The sequence below is a fragment of the Neovison vison genome, chromosome 1 (assembly GCF_020171115.1).
Source record: "Neovison vison isolate M4711 chromosome 1, ASM_NN_V1, whole genome shotgun sequence".
Lineage (NCBI taxonomy): Eukaryota > Metazoa > Chordata > Mammalia > Carnivora > Mustelidae > Neogale > Neogale vison.
The window spans coordinates 15,462,634-15,481,342 of NC_058091.1; the positions used below are offsets into that span (position 1 = coordinate 15,462,634).

The 18,709-nt window shown below is 46.0% G+C and overlaps 1 long non-coding RNA gene across 1 annotated transcript; it reads left to right on the forward strand.

Annotated features, from left to right (window-relative positions):
- The first annotated feature begins 13,005 nt into the window (after positions 1 to 13,005).
- LOC122897934 lies at positions 13,006 to 14,983 on the forward strand. The gene is made up of 3 exons (XR_006382748.1): positions 13,006 to 13,216; positions 13,530 to 13,589; positions 14,668 to 14,983. It is a non-coding gene; the product is annotated as an uncharacterized LOC122897934 (long non-coding RNA).
- Positions 14,984 to 18,709: the final 3,726 nt, after the last annotated feature.

Consider the following 18,709-nt stretch of genomic DNA (forward strand, 5'->3'; position numbering starts at 1 on the left):
GCTGGCCTATGGCTCCCGGTCCTTACAACAGATACCAGCTGAGACGCCCGCAGCGCTAGGCTAGATCATTTTAAGGGACTGAGCTGGATGCCTGGGGAGAGGTGACCTCTCTCTTCCCTTCCGGGACTGCAGCCTGGAGGGACTGTAAACCGAACATGCCAGTGGCCATCTCTCCCGCTGTGTGGTAAGAGCCTGCCCGGGAATGGAACAGTAGGGAAGCAAAGAGGCAGAGAGCCCAGTGCCCATCAGGAGGCTCACCCAAGTCTAGATTTTCACAAATGGCGGGCGATAGACTACTTTTATGCTTAATTCATATGAAGTTGCTGATGTTACAACAGGAAGAGTCTGCTGTGTAAGGCTTATAGATCATCTTTATTTCTCCTTCTTCCTTTGTCAAGCATTCCTCTTCTGTATTTTAGGCCAAGTCTATATCCATCAAACATGATCTTGTACAATTTGGGGATACACATACTAAATAGCCATAGGCAGGTGGGAGTATCACTCTTCACATCAATGTAGACGAGGGCTATCTCGTAGTTTAAAGGCTTATGTGAAAGGTTGAAAGTTTTCCTTCTGCATGTGTATTGCCATTTCAGTTTTGCAAACTCACGGATGGCTACGTGCAGGGCCTTATGTTTTTGGCCTGCCTGGACACCTGTCAGCAGAGGGCAGGAACAAAATCCCTTACCCAGAGCCCTGGGGGCCATTTGTGTTTCAGAATGCAGGATATTTTGGATTTTAGGAAGGTGTCACAGAGTATGAAATTCCCCAGTGGGGCCTCAAGGAAGTCCCCGTTGCCAAGCAGTGATCTATTTGCATATGATATGAATATTAACACTAATTAAGACTGACTAGCCTCATGTCATTGCAGGTCAAGGTTTGTCACCAAATGAGCTTTAAATGTTTTTGTGTTTTGCAGCTTCTGGGTTGTAGAATTGTGAGTCGTGGTTTATGTCCCTGTGTTCCGTGCTCTGTCCTCATCATCCTGCTCAGAGCAGAGACTAAATTCTGGCCAGGGTGATACCAAGAAGCCTCTACTGAGGATCATTTTGTATTTTACCTAAAATTCAATGGCAGTATAAACAGACAGAATAAAGACATTACACCCAAAGATACTCAGATATGTGCAGAATCATAATGGAAGATATAAACCCCATCATTAGTTTTAACAATAGTTTTCTGCAGTGAGAGGAATTATGGATGAGTTTTGTTATTTTCTCTGTGTTTTTCAAGTGTCTGCTTTAAATATCTCATTTTCTTGGGGAGCCTGGCTGGCTCAGTCCGTGGAGGGTGAAACTCTTGATCTCAGGGTTGTGAATTCGAGCCTCCCACTGAGCGAAGAGATTACTTAGAAATAAAATCTTTTAAAAAAGAAAAGAAAAGAAGAGGAGAGGAAAGAAAAGAAAAAGAAAAAAAGAAAAGAAAAGAAAAAAGTTTTCTCTTGGATGTTTTGGGTAATCCAAGACACCATCATTCACTTGTCATCTTTTTTTGTCCTTTCCTTTCTAATACTTATGCATCTTTTTTTCCCTGGTCTTATGCATCTCTTTTTCCCTGGTCTGATTTCATTTGAGTAGTAATAATATGATAGGAATCATTCTTGCCTTATTCCTGACTTCAAAAGGAAAGATCACATTTATAGAATTAAAAATTATATGAATATTAGTTCTTAAAGCTTTTGTAATTTTTTAATGTATAGCATATAGGAATTTAAATGGGATAGATTGAGGATCCTTCCAAGTAAAAGGATCCAGGCAAGGGTATAATACAAACGACTTTATGGGTATAGTCTGCCTCACGGATTTTTCCAGAGGACAGACAACTGGAACTGGACATAGGAAGTCAATAGTCATCCAAAGACTGATTTAAGTTTTATTTGTACATGGAAGGATTGGTTTCATAGAATAAGTTCAAGAAAATATAACATAATAAAGTGAGAATATTTATTGAAGAGGAATGGGGAAAAAAAAAAAAGGTAAGTTAACAAATATAACAGCAATAAAATACTCCAGAAGGATATTGGGGAAACTAAAAAACAAAACAAACAAAAACCTTATTTCTGAAAAAGTTCTAGATAGAGTCAAACAGGAGTAAACAAACAAGCAAAACAATAATAAAAACAGCAAAACCTCATAAAATTCCAGGAAAAATACCTCCTGTGTTAATGATTGAGAAAAAGAATATGTCAAAACTGTATTAGGAAAGTAAGATAATTTTTTTTTTTTTTTTTTAGTTTGACAGGCAGATCACAAGTAGGCAGAGAGAGGAAGGGAAGCATGCTCCCCACTGAGCAGAGAGCAGGCTGGATCCCAGCACCCTGGGATCATGACTTTAACCCATTGAGCCACCCAGGTGCCCCAGGAAAGTAAGATAAATTTAAGATCAGTTCAAGGTTTATAAGAATAGAGAGAAAGGGAAAGACAGAAAGTGAGAAAGAAAAATGAGCTTTGCTGCCCCCAAGAAGAATGGACTGTGCCATGTGTGCCATGCTTGTGGCTTAGAGGTGGCTGGGGGCTGGGGTAGGGGGTGGGGGATGGCGTGGGGTAGGAGCCAGGGGCAGGGGTGGTTGGAGAACGTTCTGGTACAGGGATGGCCTGTGTCTCTGATGCCAGTCCCAACTCCTGCCCTTCCCTCTCTCCCCTCCACCATCACTGGGACTTATCCTGGGGTCCTCATAGATTCTTGCAATCCAGAAGGAAGCCTGAAATATTAATAAGGAACTTACTTTCCCCACCTCCTTGGGCCACTAACTTGCCTTTTATTCCAGAATGGTTTGTGTAAACAGAGCTAAGTTCTGTAGAATCAAGCAGATCAGAACATTTTAAAAAGAAAGCAAAATTCTATTTTCAGAGAAACTTTGCCGGACCAATGCTGAGACCAGCTATTTTTGAATCACAAGATACTTTTGTATCTTAAAGGAAAGACTATCTTGTTTCCTGTAGAGCATTTCACAGACAATTTTCACTATTCTTTTGAAAATGTTTTTAAAGACTTTATTTTATTTGAGAGAGAGAGAGCTGGCCTGCACATGTGAGCATGAATGTGGGGTGGGGGCTTTGGGGGGAGGGGCATGAGGGTGCAGGGGAGAGGGGCAGAGCGGAGAGGGAGAAGCAGACTCCCTGCTGAGCAGGGAGCCCAATGTGGGACTGGATCCCAGGACCCTGGGATCATGACCTGAGCTGAAGGCAGACATTTAACCCAGGTATCTAAAAATTTTCACTATTAGAAAGTGGTTGCATGGGGCGCCTGGGTGGCTCAGTGGGTTAAAGCCTCTGCTTTCGGCTCAGGTCGTGATCCCAGGGTCCTGGGATCGAGCCCCACATTGGGTTCTCTGCTCAGCAGGGAGCCTGCTTCCTCCTCTCTCTCTGGCTGCTTCTCTGCCTACCTGTGATCTCTGTCAAATAAATAAATAAAATCTTTAAAAAAAAAAAAAGAAAAGAAATTGGTTGCATATTGATTTGCTTGCTTTCTGCAAATAATTCTCCTAGTTCCACCTATTATCATGCTAATGTGGTAACTTCTAGCATTTAAAGTGTAAAGTTTGGGCACATCCAAAATATCCGTGGCCATGGTATTGTCACTTGCTATCAGAGGACTTATTTTGCCTGGAAACTTCAGGTTTTAGCTCTTCCCAGAAGCAGCACAGTTTGGGAGAGAAAGCTCGGTTCTGCCCCCAAAAGATCTGAAGAATGGGATGAAGTTCACCTGCAAGCAACCGTGTTAAGCGTCTGCACTGAACCACCCCTGGGTATGGGGTGCTTCAGTGTAAACTGAACCAGTATGTCAGGGCCTCACTGTCATGGCGCCATGGGGACAGGAAGAGAAGTGGTCTGCCTCCCCGTCTTCTCCCCCGTCCACTAGGGCCTGTGAATGGATTCCTTTCTGCAGAAGCAGGAGCAGGATGGCTGGACGCTGAGGGCTTGGAGACTCCTCTGGACGCCGAGCCTCGCCGAGAGCAAAAGCAATGGACAATCTCCAGTTCGGGGGTTGTCTGGGAAGCTAGAAGCATCCAAATCCTCATTGAGGGAGAAAGAAGTATGCCGGCCCTCTCCTGGAGAATATCTGTCTACAGAAGGCTATGAGCATTAAGCAAAAATAAATAGGACCCCTTCTAGATATGTGCCCCAAACAGCAGATAGTAGGGACCCGGATATTTGTACACCGATGTTCATAGCAGCACTCTTCCCAGGAGCCAAGAGGTGGACACAATCCAAATGTGCACCAGCAGATGAATGGAGAAACAAATTGTGGCAGACACATATGACGGAATATTATGCAGCCATAAGAAAGAATGGAATTCAGATCCAGGCTACATTGCGGATGAAACTTGAAAACGCGCTACATGGAATAAGCCCAAGGTAAAAGGATAAACACTGCACAATTGCGCTTATCTGAGGAGAGGCAAGTTCACAGTGGTAGAATGTAGAGATTACTAGGGGCTGGGAGGAAGAGGAGGAAATGGGAGTTCCTGTCTCATGGGGACTGAGCTTCTGTTGGGGATGATGAAAAAGTTCTGGAGATGGACCGTGGTGATGGTCACACAACAGAGTGAAGTACTAAATGCTCCTGCATTTGTACCATTTAGCTAAAATGCTAAATTTTGTGTTATATATATTTTACCATGATCAAAGGAAAAGCAAAGGCAATAAATACTCAAAACCTTAAAAAAGGGGGGGGGCAAAAGTACCACATAGTTCCGATGCGTGCCCATCACGTGGATACTGCCCAGTGAATGCTAGTTTCTCTTTCTTCTCTCTTGCTTCTTCTCCCCCCACCTCTCCAACCCTGCCTCCTTCCCCCACGCAGGGCTCTCAGGGTAGTATCCTACTCCGGGACACTCCATATATTCCATTTAATCTTACCTCAGAGGAAGCTGTTCTTAAACATCTTCGAAAGCGGGTGCAGAGTAGTTGTAGGACGTCATTCTAGTAGCTTCTTTTCTGTCTCCGGTATCGTCAATGTCTCCCCTTCAGCTCAGTCACTGCCATCAGTAGACCCACGAGTGCCCCGTCATTAAGAAAACCAACCGACCAACCAAACAAAAAATCCCGAGTCCATGTTGCTCTCTAGCAACTGCCCCAATTCTGTGCCCTCGCTCAAAGCAGAAGTTCTTCATCCTGTTTAACCACAGCCCTGTCCTCAGCCGCTGGCATCTGGCCTCCTTCTCCACCACACAGCTAAAATGATGGGTGTCCAGATTACCAGTGATTCCCATTTACCCCAATCCGGTGTGTGTGGGGGGGAGCTCATCTTCCTTGGTCTCTCTGTAGCATTTAGTGGTGGGCCACTTCCTCCCAAACACCATCTGTTCTGGTTTTGGTTTTGCTTTTTCACCACTCTCTCCTGGTTTTACTCCAGTTACACTGGCTCTTCCTTCTTAGTCTCCTTGGCCGGTTCTCTCTCTCGGGCTCTATAGTCTGAAGCCTCTTTTCTTCCCTCCATTTTTGCCCTCAGTGATCTCACCCAGTTTTGTGACTATAAATGCCATTCAGAAGCCGATGACTTCCAAATTTATTCTAGTTCTGACCTCTCTCTTGAACACCAGACTCATCAATTCAGTAGCCTTCTGGACGACTCCAAGACTGTTTGACAGGTGTCTCAAATTCATGTGTTCTAAAATGGAATTTTTAAAAAAGATTTATTTATTTATTTGAGAGAGAGAGTGTGTGTGTGCGCGCAGGAGTGGGGGGGGGCAGAGGGAGAGAGACTCTCAAACAGACGCCTCGCTCTATGAGGAGCCTGATGCAGGGCTTGATCCTATGACCAAGATCATGATCTGAGCTGAAACTGAGAGTCAGACATGCAACCAACTGAGCCACCTAGGCGCCCCTAAAATGGAATTTTTAATCCATCTTAGCCTTCCTGCTTGCAAACACACTCTTCCTTTATCTTTTTCACCTCAGGTAATGTGGCTGCCCAAATCCTCCAGATCTGAAACCTGCTTCAAACCCTCCTGTGGCTTCTTCTTGCCAAACGACTCACTCTGGACAGTCTGTCAGGCAGATGAAGTGGTCGGTGCCCACCTGTGACAAGGTTCGGTTTACCTTCACCTTCTCTCAGTATGCTCCCTGGTGGGCCTCTCTGTCCCCAGGTCCCATTGGGCTCAGTCCTGCCTTTGTACCAGCTGCTTCCACCACCGGGAAAGTCCTTTCCTTGGATGTCTGCGACGGATTGTTTTCTCATCATTTAAGTCACTGCTCAAATGACATCTCTTTAGAGAAGACTTGCATTACTGTCCAGCCTAACATCACGCTTCCCCCTCTTTCCTGTTTTTTTTTTTTTTAAGATTTTATTTATTTATTTGACAGACAGAGATCACAGGTAGGCAGAGAGGCAGGCAGAGAGAGAGAGGAGGAAGCAGGCTCCCTGCTGAGCAGAGAGCCAGAATTCTGGGATCATGACCTGAGCTGAAGGCAGAGTGTTTAAGCCACTGAGCCATCCAGGTGCTCCCACCCCTGCACTTTCCTGTTTTATCACCCTCTTTCATTTCCTTAGAATTCATCATTACCTACAATGATTTTGTGTATTATCTGTATTTTTTTTTGTATTTTATATTCTCCAATCAGCATATAAGTTCCATGAGACCGGGGATGTTTACTGCTATTCCCCTTGGTGATGAAAACATGCCTGGAGCTTTGTGGGTGCTTAATGAAAATCTATAAACGAACGGATAAATGAGTAATTCTCCACTTTCAGAGATGCATGGCTCGTCGTTCAAGGCTTTCGTCACCTGGCACCGACAAGACCTCCAGGTCTGTGTTGGAGTCAACAGCCTGGGAAGCAGAGTGTCCCAAGATCCAGGAGGGGTACAACAGATAGAATATACAGGAATATTCATGCAACGGTTTTGAAGTTTATGTGCCCCTTTCCTCGGTGAGGTACAGTGGGAAGGACCTGCAGCCTCCTGAGCCTCCATATCTAAAATGTTCCCTGTGCTGAAACTCACAGAGAAGGACCCTCTGCTGAAAGGACCCTGTGCTGAAACTCACAGAGAAGGAGAATGATGGCTCCAAAACCCCGTCTTCAGAAGCTCTCCCTGCTGGCTGGCGACTCGGATCCTGAAATCATTTTGTGTGGCTGATTCTCATCAGCTTCTTTAGGAAGCTGGTGAGGTAAACCACTCCGGGACTGGTTTGGAAATATTTTTTTTTCAAGGGAACTTTAAACCATTCTTACTTGTTTGGTGAAACCAGAGGGAGTGATAGAGAAATGAACGGTAAATACCAGAATCTGAAATGCCAGGAATGTCCAGTCTTCTGGAAAGGATCGATGATGTCTGTCTGGGTCGTGCCAATTAATAAAAGGGAAATAAATCCCCATTAGGTTAAATAGGACGGGTGATTTGTGGTAGTTGGTGAGCGTGGCAGCCTAACGAAGACTGCTGCTTGGACAGTGATGATTTTCCCTGACTGGGATTCTCCGAGGACATGTTAGTCAGCTGCAGTCTCTGGTCCTGTGGACCTAGACACCCCAGCAGATGGTTGGGGAGTCACTGAACACCGACCAGGTGTGGGCACTGGGGTACGTGCCTGTGCATGACACCCCATCTGATCCTTGCCAAGGTCACCAGTCCCATGGGACACTTTCAGCTTCCACTGTACAGCAGAGGACGCCAAGTCATAGAGAGGACGAATGACTTGCTCAAGGTCACGTGGGAGGAAAGTAGCCGCATTTCCATGAACCACTGTCCGGGGACCCAGGTTGGAATCTTTACTCAGATGATTGTGGGCGGGCTTTGAGGTTCTCATGAGCTCCATGGAATTGTATGTGAACATGTGCACCATATGCAAATATTTGTAGAGGGTCTACAATTCTCACCAAATTTTCTAAAGGAGTATGACCTTGAAAGACGAAGAACAAGGAAGGTGGGGGAGAAGAAAGGACAAAAGATTATCATTTGGCCTAGAGCAGTTTTTATGCTTAAGGGAGAGAGGGTTGCATCTAATCCAATACTAACCCATTCACCAAGAAAAAAACTATTTTGAGTTTCCTTTCTTCAGTGTGGGTAAGGAAAAAGAAAAACCATTGGTAAGTTCAAGGTGCTTTTTATTTATTTTTTCATTTTTTTTCACAAGGCGCTTTTTAAAATTACATCCCTCCCCCAAGAACCAACATCCAACATAAACCCTTCTCAAGGGCACTGAGTTTAAGTTCTCTGCTGTCCTCAGAATGGTAAGACATGTTTCTTTTCCCTTTAGTGTCTAAATGGAAAAATGCATAGAACTTTGTTTCTCTCAGAATAAAAGCCTGAGATACATGAAAGCTCCTTGGTAGAAGAATTTTTTATTTTTACGATTTATTTACTTAATTTTTTTTAAAGATTTTATTTATTTATTTGACAGAGAGAAATCACAAGCAGATGGAGAGGCAGCAGAGAGAGAGAGAGAGAGAGAGAGAGAGAAGCAGGCTCCCTGCTGAGCAGAGAGCCTGATGCGGGCCTCGATCCCAGGACCCTGAGATCATGACCTGAGCCGAAGGCAGCGGCCCAACCCACTGAGCCACCCAGGCTCCCTATTTACTTATTTTTGAGAGAGAGAGCGAGAGTGCGGGTCGGGGGGCAGAGGAGGAAGGAGAGAGAATCTGAAGCCGACTTCGCACTGAATGCTGACTACCACATGGGGCTCGATCTCACAGCCCTCAGATCATGACCTGAGCTGAAACTGAGAGTCAGAGTTCAAGTGACTGAGCCACCCAGTTGTCCCTTTGGGGGAATATTTCTTGAATGTATATCACTTGCCAGGCTCTCTGCCTTGACTGAAGCCATAAACATGTATGGAATACAGTTCTTTTTTTTTTTTTTTAAAGATTTTATTTATTTATTAGATAGAGATCACAAGTAGGCAGAGAGGCAGGCAGAGAGAGAGGAGGAAGCAGGCTCCCTGCAGAGCAGAGAGCCCGATGTGGGGCTCGATCCCAGGACCCTGAGATCATGACCTGAGCCGAAGGCAGAGGCTTTAACCCACTGAGCCACCCAGGCGCCCCTGGAATACAGTTCTTGATTCCAGGGTTTAATACTTAAGTGAGGGAGACAGATATGTAACCGCATGCTTTTCATGCTTTATTTGAGTTCTTAAGAATTAATATAAAAGACTAACTTCTCACTGAAAAGGTGGCAAAAGGATATTAAGAGATGAACCACATACACAGAAAATACACATGGTCCTTAACCATGAAACTTTGCTTTACCTAATTCATCATATGAGATACACAAAGTATAACTAAAATGAAATTGCAGGGTGGCTGGGTAGCTCAGTGGGTTAACCCTTTGCCTTCTGCTCAGGTCATGATCTCAGGGTCCTGGGATTGAGCCCCACTTCAGGCTCCCTGCTCAGCAGGGAGCCTGCTTCCCCCCTTCTCTCTCTGCCTTTCTCTCTGCCTACTTGTGATCTCTGTGATCAAATAAATAAATAAAATCTTAAAAAAAAATGAAATGAAATTGCACCGCTTACCTGTTTGATCAGCAAAGGTGAAAAATGTGGTAACTACCGTGTTGATGGGGGATTGAGGGAAAGACACGATCACAGGCGTAACTGGTGGGAGTGTACATGAGGACAGCATTGATGGAAAGCCATTTATTCATCAAAATTTAGAATCAAAGAGACAAAAAGGAGCCAGTGGAGAGTTCCCAAAGCTTGAACAGTCTGAGCAACAAATGAAACAGTGTCAGGTTGGAACCTAAAGTAAATATCCACGGATCCACACTGATGTAGGACGCTGCCCAACATCTTAAGTGCGGGCTGCGTATAATGATTTCCTTCCAGAGAGTACCGTGCGGAAAGGAGTGGGGTCTAACTTCAGAGCGGAGAAACCTGACATGCAACACAGCTAGGTGATCACGGTCAACACCAGCAGGGACGAGCTCTGCTGACAGTACATACACTTGACATGTGTGATAAAAATGGCACTTTACCTCTTCTTCCCCCCAAAACCCATAACCCCAGTGTAACCGTGACAAAAACATCAGACAAATCCCAACAGAGGGATTTTCTACAAAATACCTGAGCGATACTCCTCCGTCTACTTCTAAGAAGGAGCTAACGAGCAAAGGACGGAAATTGCTGACTAATGACAAGTGACAGGATCGGTGGGTAACAATGGCGCCTGGCATCGGTGGGCAAGTCTACGTGTCCAATGACGGCGATCTGTGGGCTTCTCTTTTTTCTGGAAGCAGCCTGTTGTAGCGATAGAGACAAAAAAGGTGGATCCTGGACTTGGACAGTGAGTGGAATGGATGGACCAAGTTCTGGGCATTGACTAAAGACCATCAAGGGAAGCGATGGCAGGGAGAGGAAGTCAATAACTCCAGGGGGTGCTCCGTGCTGTGGGTGAGGGAGGGGCCAAGGGGTTGGCTCTGGGTTTGGAAGGGCACTGGTATGAAATTCGGATTCTGGTCAGTGTGGGCTCTCCAAGGGTGAGTTTTGAGGGTCTTGCCTTAATAAACTTGGTATATCCCACACGATGTTAAGTAGCTCTTTTTTCTTTTTTTAAAAGATTTTATTTATTTATTTGACAGACAGAGATTACAAGTAGGCAGAGAGGCAGGCAGAGAGAGGAGGAAGCGGGCTCCCCCCTGAGCAGAGAGCCGGATGCGGGGCTTGATCCCAGGACCACAGAGAGCCGGATGCGGGGCTTGATCCCAGGACCCTGGGATTATGACCTGAGCCGAAGGCAGAGGCTCTAACCCACTGAGCCACCCCGGCGCCCCTGTTAAGTAGCTCTTAACATTAAGGTAAATGGGGAAAGCAGAGGTAAAGAGATGGAAAGTGAAAGGTGGTTGAGAAATGTTAAAAAATCCTGTTCGGTTACAGTGGAAGGTCTATGCATGGATTGTTGTGCATATATTGGAAAAGGTAAGTCCGGGCCAGACTGGGCCAAGTTTCTGGTTGGGGTAGCTGTGTCTGCACACAATGCAAATAGCGTCTTCTTGTTCAAGCCCTACTTCCCATTGATGGAGAATAGCTGGGAGAAAGGCAGGCAGGGACAAGGCTCCCCCCTACCCCTCCTAAGAGGAAGCTACCCTTAAAAGGAAAAAGGCCCCATCCTGTTATTCTAGGCTTTAACCCGGTGCCCCAGCTTTAAGGCTTCCTACTGGGAGGACTTACTTGTATGTGACAGAAAGAAGGGAATGGAGTTGGGTGTCCTAACCCCGCTCTACAGCCAATGTGATGTTAGACAGAGAGCGGGTTCTGCTGGCAGGAGGCTGGCTGGAATACCTTAGGACAGTGGTGATCACCTGCTCTCTTGGTCCCGGAGGCTACGAAACACCCCCCAGGAAGCTGCCCTCTACTCTATCCACGTGAACAACTACCTGATTGGTCAACGAGCTTGTCGACCAAAACCTGATTGGGTGGCAGGTGCAGGGAGGGTGAGTCCGATTAAAACAGCCCACACCGAAGAGCCCATAAAATCCTCTAGATTTAATCACCAACTCCGCAACCCTCTTGGCTCCCCTCCCTTTGAAGAGCTTTATACTATCGCTCAATAAACCTTGCTCTGCTGCCTACTACTCTTCTCCTGGTCTCCCTCTTCATTTTTCGAAGCAGCGTGACCAAGAGCCACGGGCACCAAAGGGAAGGAAATCTTGCCACGCTGTCGGAGGGCGGAGGTTAGGCCGGAGGGCACTGGGGTAGGCTGAAGGATTCGGGCGGACGGACACCTAGCCTGATTTCGGCAGCAGGTCAGTGGCCTTCAGAAGAAAGTGGGAGGCAATGCTGTACGGGAAATGGGGCGTAAGTCCATTGGCAACCGAATGTGGCTCTTTTTGACCTGTTGAGTCAAGCCAACCAGCCAAAAATGATAGTTTTGGAAAACAGGGGAAATCTGAATTGGACTGCGATTTAGACAATATTAAGGAGTAGCTTAAATTTTTAAAAAGATTATTTATATGGAGAGGAGAAGGGAGCTGAGGGAAATTGGAAGGGGAGGTGAACCATGAGAGACTATGGACTCTGAAAACAATCTGAGGGGTTTGAAGGGGCGGGGGGTGGGAGGTTGGGGTACCAGGTGGTGGGTATTGGAGAGGGCACGGATTGCATGGAGCACTGGGTGTGGTGCAAAAACAAGGAATACTGTTACACTGAAAAGAAATTTAAAAAAGAAGGTTATTTATTTGAGAGAACATGAGAGAAGTCAGGGGGAGAAGCAGACTCCCTGCTGAGCAGGGAGCCCCATGTGGGACTCCATTACCTGGACTCCAGGATCATGATCTGAGCCAAAGGCAGTCGCTTAATCAACTGAGCCGCCCAGGCACCCTTAATTTTTTTTTTTTTTTTAAGGAGTGACAGTGAAACTCCTGTTATGTAAAACATGTCTGTGTTTTTCGAGATGCCTTCCGAAGTACGAGGGGCTGGAAGGACACGATGTCTGGGATTTGTTGTACGAAAGAGCAAAATCCAGGAGACAGATGAAGAAATGTGGAAACGTGGGTCATGGCTGAATCTGGGGTTTGTTGTAATGTGCTCTCTGCTTCTGGGTATGTTGGAAAATTTTCAGAATAAAATTTTAAAAATAACAGCTGAACAAAGGTTCGGGTCGGGAGTCTAGTTAGAGTCATTCCACCTGCAGGCCCAGGTGGGCGGGGTGACCAGGCGGGGGCGGAGGTGGGGGCTGCCCTTCCCTCCAAGGTCTGTGGCCAGAACCTGGAGCTGGGAAGGGGAGCTGACCCCCTTAGGAGCCATTTTCTCCTCTTTACCCAATGGCTGGGAAAGCCCGAGGCTCTTTCTTTTGGCATCACAGCCAGGACGCCAGCCCGCGGAGGACAGGCTGAGGGGCGGGAAACCAGCCCCCGCTCCACTGTGTGCTTGCGGTGCGGAGTCGACCTTGCTTCTCCAGGATAGGAGTGTGATAAACAGTGATTATGGCTAAAGTTTGTGGTGTTTGTGTCTCCGCAGATCAAAACTCTGTCTCCCCTCTGTGAACACAAGCCATCAAAAGCTGATCTGTATTTAATTTTCTCTGGGTGGTCCCGGGTTGACATCTTGCCCTTTGGTCTCACCCTAGAAACTAGGGACCCGATCCTTTGTTCCGTCTGCTTCTAAGATAGCACGCCTCCCCGCTGCTGGCCTGGCCTGGGATTTCAGGCCTGGCCTGAAACTTCATCTGATGCTAGAAGGAACAAGAGAACCTTACATTTCCTGGTGAACATTCTGGGCGAAAAGCAAGTGTCCCGGTCGCATCTGTGCACAACTGGTCTGCGTTCACGAGAAAGCTGCAGAGCGTGAGTCCCGCTGAACGGTGGCTCTTTGCTGCCCCCCACTTTTAAGGGTTCCCCTGGATGGGAGAGACTGTCCTGTTGCTTGAAATACAATAAACCTCTTTGGGCTACATGAGCTGGCTGGGGTTCCCAGTGAGCAGACTGCCTGCCCCGTGGAGGCTTTTCCCAGAGGTGGAACTGGGGGGCGGGCAGAGGGGGGAAGGGTCAACACATAAAGTTGTGAGAACAGCTCTGGGGAACCAGAGCTCACTGTGTTTTGAAAGCGCCTTGGCATGTCTGAATTCTCTGGAAAAACTCCTCTTTCTTCCATAAACAGCACAGACAACCAACCCCTCCGACCCCTCTGGTGGAATGTGTCTCTCTTGGCATCTGCAAGGTGAGGCTCCCCCAGAAATGCAGAAATTGCACAGGGCCACAGGCTCAGTGACCCGTTATAAGTCACAGGGCACAAGGGGGTCAGGGGGAGGAGTGCAGGAAGTTCAAGTGTCCCTCCTCCCTGAGCACCCCCCCCCAGACATCCCCCTCACCTTGCAGGGATGTATTTCTGCTTTTTACTTACCTTCTAGCACTTTCAGGCTCCAGGACAAAAGTGCTTGAGACTGAGCCGCCATTTGAAACTTGCTGTCATTAGCCTTCTTATCCTTGCCCTGGAAGTCTGTTCCTATAAAAAAAACCCCAAAGAACCCTGGCTGGGGACACCTGGCTGGCTCAGTCGGTAGACCACGGGAATCCTGATCTCAGGGTTCTGAGTTTGAGTTAGGTGTAGAGATTATTTAAAAAAATTTTTTTTAATAATTTTTTTTAAAAAAAGATTTTATTTATTTATTTGACAGAGAGAGGGGGACACACACAGTGAGAGAGGGAACACAAGCAGGGGGAGTGGGAGAGGGAGAAGCAGGCTTCCCACGGAGCAGGGAGCCCGATGTGGGACTCCATCCCAGGAGCCTGGGATCATAACCTGAGCTGAAGGCAGAGGCTCAATGAGGGAGCTGCCCAGGCAACCTCCCCCTAAAAAAAAAAAAAAAAAAAGAAAGAAAAAAAGTCCCAAGAAGGCTGAACCCAAATTACAAAACCCAACTAGTATGCAGAATTACTCTGATGTGGGCGTCTTCAGTTCATTATGCCTTTGGCTTTATAGGGTATATTTAAAATGTATATACTACAGTGAATATAAACTTGATGATTTATTTTGCCAAAGAAGAAGGAAAGGATGAGAGGAAATTAAAGCGGTGCCCTGGCCCGTTCCCTAGGGGGGAGCTCACAGGACACCACTGATGGTCTGGGATCCCAGCCATTGGGTTCCCCCTACCTAGGGACAGCCTTTCTTCGGAAGGGGTGCTCATTTCTCCCCAGGCTGACAGGGCATTTGAGAAGATTCCCACTCCTTATCAATGGAGACTCTGTTACCATGAAACCACCTGATAGCCTGGAGCAAAATTGTTTGCATTTTTCAGGTCCAGGGATGAAATGATACTTCAAGGTCGGGGACTTTGCTCACCTGTGCGGGGGCATTTATCACTCCCACCGGAGCCTTCCTGGAGATGCGTTCAGAGATAAACTCATTCAGACGTGGCCATGAAATCTGAGGCTGGGAAAGTGGGCTTGAAAAGCTCCTCTTAAGGTCTCTTACATTTCAGGTGAGTCAGAATTCCATGAACTTACCGACAGAAGCTCTGATGACATGCCCATGACCTGGGTGATCCCAGGTCTCCCTGACATTCTGCCACCCTTTTGGTCCTTCAAGTCACCTGTGGTCCCTAAAAATGTCTGGGTAAAAAATAACTTGTACATGCTGGCTTTATGGATTTATCAACCCATGTACCACACTGAGACTGGTGACTGGCACGTAAGAAATGTTATATACTATTGGGGCTCCTGGGTGGCTCAGTCCTTAAGCGTCTACCTTCGGCTCAGGTCATGATTCCAGGTTCCTGGGATCCAGCCCCACATTAGGCTCCCTGCTTGGCAGGAAGCCTGCTTCTCACTCTCCCACTCCCCCTGCTTGTGTTCCCTCTCTCACTGTATCTCTCTCTGTAAAAAAAGAAAAAAAAAGAAAAAAAAGATATATATTATTTGTTTCAAAATATGGCTCTAAAACAATGAGATCTGATCTGTCCATCTCATCAATCGTCATGTACGGAGAGACTCTGGGTCCCAATCCTGGCCTTGGCCACTTTGTAGCTGTGTCATTTCAGGCAAGTTAAAATCTTTCTTTGCTTCCATGTCTTCACTTGGACAAGTTAAATAAGAATAGTACATCGTAACACGATTCAGAGGATTACATGAGTGAAGAGAAAAACCTTTGAGAGCAAAGTCGGCACACGTGAAGTGCTCGGTGAGCGTTAGCTATTAGAACTATTAAATCTGAAAAGACAGACGCTAAAATATTAACCGTAGTATTTCTGGGTGGTAATCTCATGGATGTGTCTGTTCGGTTTTATGCTCTATAAATGTAAGCTTCTTCGAGGACTGGAGCTTGTTTTCCTGGTCTTCGTAATCTTGGTGCACCTAATTGCGGGTCTGGCTGTGAATAGCTGCTGAGTAAACGTTATGCTCAGCTGTTAGAATCACTCTGGCTGAGGCTCTCTTCCAAATACTCATTTTTACTATGCCATGTTTTCACAACTATTAAGGAAGTTTCCAGAACAAAATAGGTGAAGTGAGATGAAATAAACAAAGCTTAATAAACACCAATCAACACAAATGTATTTCTTCTAAAAGGATGCTTCTTATTCCAGACTCCTCGAGGGCTTGGAGCATAGGTTCTGGCCCCGCACTTTCCAGGGAGGGCTCCTCCTCCCCAAAAGCCCGCCCTCTGTAGTTTGCCATAAAAATAACAAACTACTAGTTAATCACCTGCATATGTAGCCCATGTCCTGGAGGCCACTTGGGAATGGAAGTAAAGGAGATTTTATGGAAGTCAGACCTCTGGAGAGGCTGTAAAGTTGGCAGTCAAAAAAAACACACACTCCAAAAAAGCAGGATTACAGGAAAGTATATATACTGTGATTCCGTGCGCATGTGACATTACGTTTGTAAGGAACACGTATGTATGGAATGTCTTTCTCCTTTAAGATTTTATTTATTTACTTGCCAGAGAGAAAGAGAGCGCGCACAAGCAGGGGGAGCAGTAGGCAGAGGCAGAAGCAGGCTGCCCGATGAGCAGAGAGCCTGATCTGGGACTTGACCCCAGGACCCTGGGATCACGACCTGAGCCAAAGGCAGTTGCTTAACCGACTGAGCCACCCAGGCGTCCCTGGAATGATTTATTTATCTATCTATCTATCTATCTATCTATTTATTTAAAAGATTTTATTTATTTATTTGACAGACAGAGATCACAAGTAGGCAGAGAGGCAGAGAGAGAGAGAGAGGAGGAGGCAGGCTCCCTGCAGAGCAGAGAGCCGATGCAGGACTTGATCCCAGGACCCTGAGATCATGACCCGAGCCAAAGGCAGAGGCTCAACCCACTGAGCCACCCAGGCGCCCCTGGAATGTTTTAAATACAATGTAAGTATTGGTTATCTCGGAGTGGTGGAATTTGGGGTGATTTTTTTTCTCCCTCTTTACTTTTTCTACATGGAAAACTATGCACCTACACACGTACGATATGTGAGAAAAAGAAAATAACCACGTCCTTCCAATGAAGGGCTCATCGAAGGGAACTTCTCTGTTCCACAGACTTCAAAATCTAACTGTGAAGATACCAACTCTGATGTCTAATAAGGTTGTGAGATTTAGCCAATAACCATACAGGAGACCCAATTATACCTGAAGTCCGATAGGCAATGCTAAGTATTTACTGTGCAACATTGGCGTGATGTGAGTGTGCTCGATTCAGAGCCCAGGCCAGTGAGGCTGGAGTCCAACTCCATGGTTCTGCTCCTCCCTCTAGCATCTCTGTATCTGTGTGTCTTCCTTCCTACCCCTTCCCCTCTTCCTCCTCCCTTCCCCCTCCTCCTTCTCTTCCTCCTCTCCCTCCTCCTCCTCCTCCTTCTTCTTCTTCGTGTGTGTTGTTCTCTTCTTATGAGAACACCAGCTACATCTGATTAAGGGCTCTCTTACTTCAATATGACTGTATCTTAACTAATTACATCTACAGTGACCTATTTCCAATGAATGTCAAATGCTGAGGTAGTGGGTGTTAGGACTTCAGCATATCTTTTGGAGACGCCCAGCGCAGCCCACGATTGTCTCATCCCACTGGTTCCTGTTCCAGCTGTTTGTCTCTAAGGAAAGTTAGGATCTCAGAGGGTGAGCTGGACAGTACATTTGTATGATACTGAGCATTATTACTCTTGGTTTCAAGGGACGAAAAACCCGTCTTCCTCTAGATTAGGCCAAAAGGAATTCTTGGATGAGAGAGTCAAAAGAAGAGTGAACCAGTCACACTGTGAGAAGTGAGCATTCCTGTTCGGCCGCAGAAACTACTGGATCAAGGGGTAGAGTGAGTAAGGATTTCTGCCATTCTCTTCTTTGGGCTTCATTCTCTGTTGAAAGTTCTCCTAATAGTAGGGAATGTGGCTACTGCCAGGTCCCAAGTCTGTTAGCTTCCTAGCACTAGGAGTAGACACTCCGCAGGAGAGAGCTGACAGCTCAGAGGGTTGGAGATGCCAGGTCACGGACAACAAATTTGGACTCCTGAAAAAACAAGGGAGTTACTATGGTGGTGGCGTGGATGAGGACAGTGGAGCAGGGAACCGACAGACCATACTGCAGATGTCCACTAGAAAAAGATAATTAAAGAGAGGAAAATCCAAACGTTTTAAAAGATTCTATTCATTTATTTGAGAGCCAGTGAGAGAGAGCATGAGAAGAGAGAGGGTCAGAGGGAGAAACAGACTCCCCGCTGAGTGGGGAGCCCGATGCAGGGCTCGATCCCAGCATCTGAGCTTAACCATCTGAGCCACCCAGGCGCCTAAAAATCCAATTTTCATGTAAATTACCCAGATGGGTTCCAGAGCTTGTTCATATTTGCTGGAGAAACTACTCTGTTCTCTATTTTATGTCATTTAGTAGATCAGGTTTATATCTGTGCCCCAGTGCAGCGATCCATGACATTTACAAAATCCAAATTTAAATAGTAATTTCAGATTAATCTGAAAATTGATTAGGTCAGGTGCTTTGCATACATGGTTTTTGTCCCTTTGGGGGTGTGAGGCATGTCTAGTATCCATTTACGAAGCTGGGATATATTTGTACAGACTTTTGAGTCAATTAGTAACATTTGTTAATGTTGAAAAGTGGTCATTTTTAAAGTTCTTATTTTAACAAGGGTACCCTTCCTTTAATTTCATTTAAGGCATTTGTGTAACTATGATAAATAGGCAACTATGCAAATACTGATTCACTCTGGGACTACAGGAACATATTTAATGTAGTTAGCTATTTCGACCTTAGCACCACTAATGACTTGCCTAAATCAATTACAGGAGGTAAATGCAATTTTTGCTGCTTTCTGCTGAATGGTAAAGGACAGAGTGATTATGGAAGCTT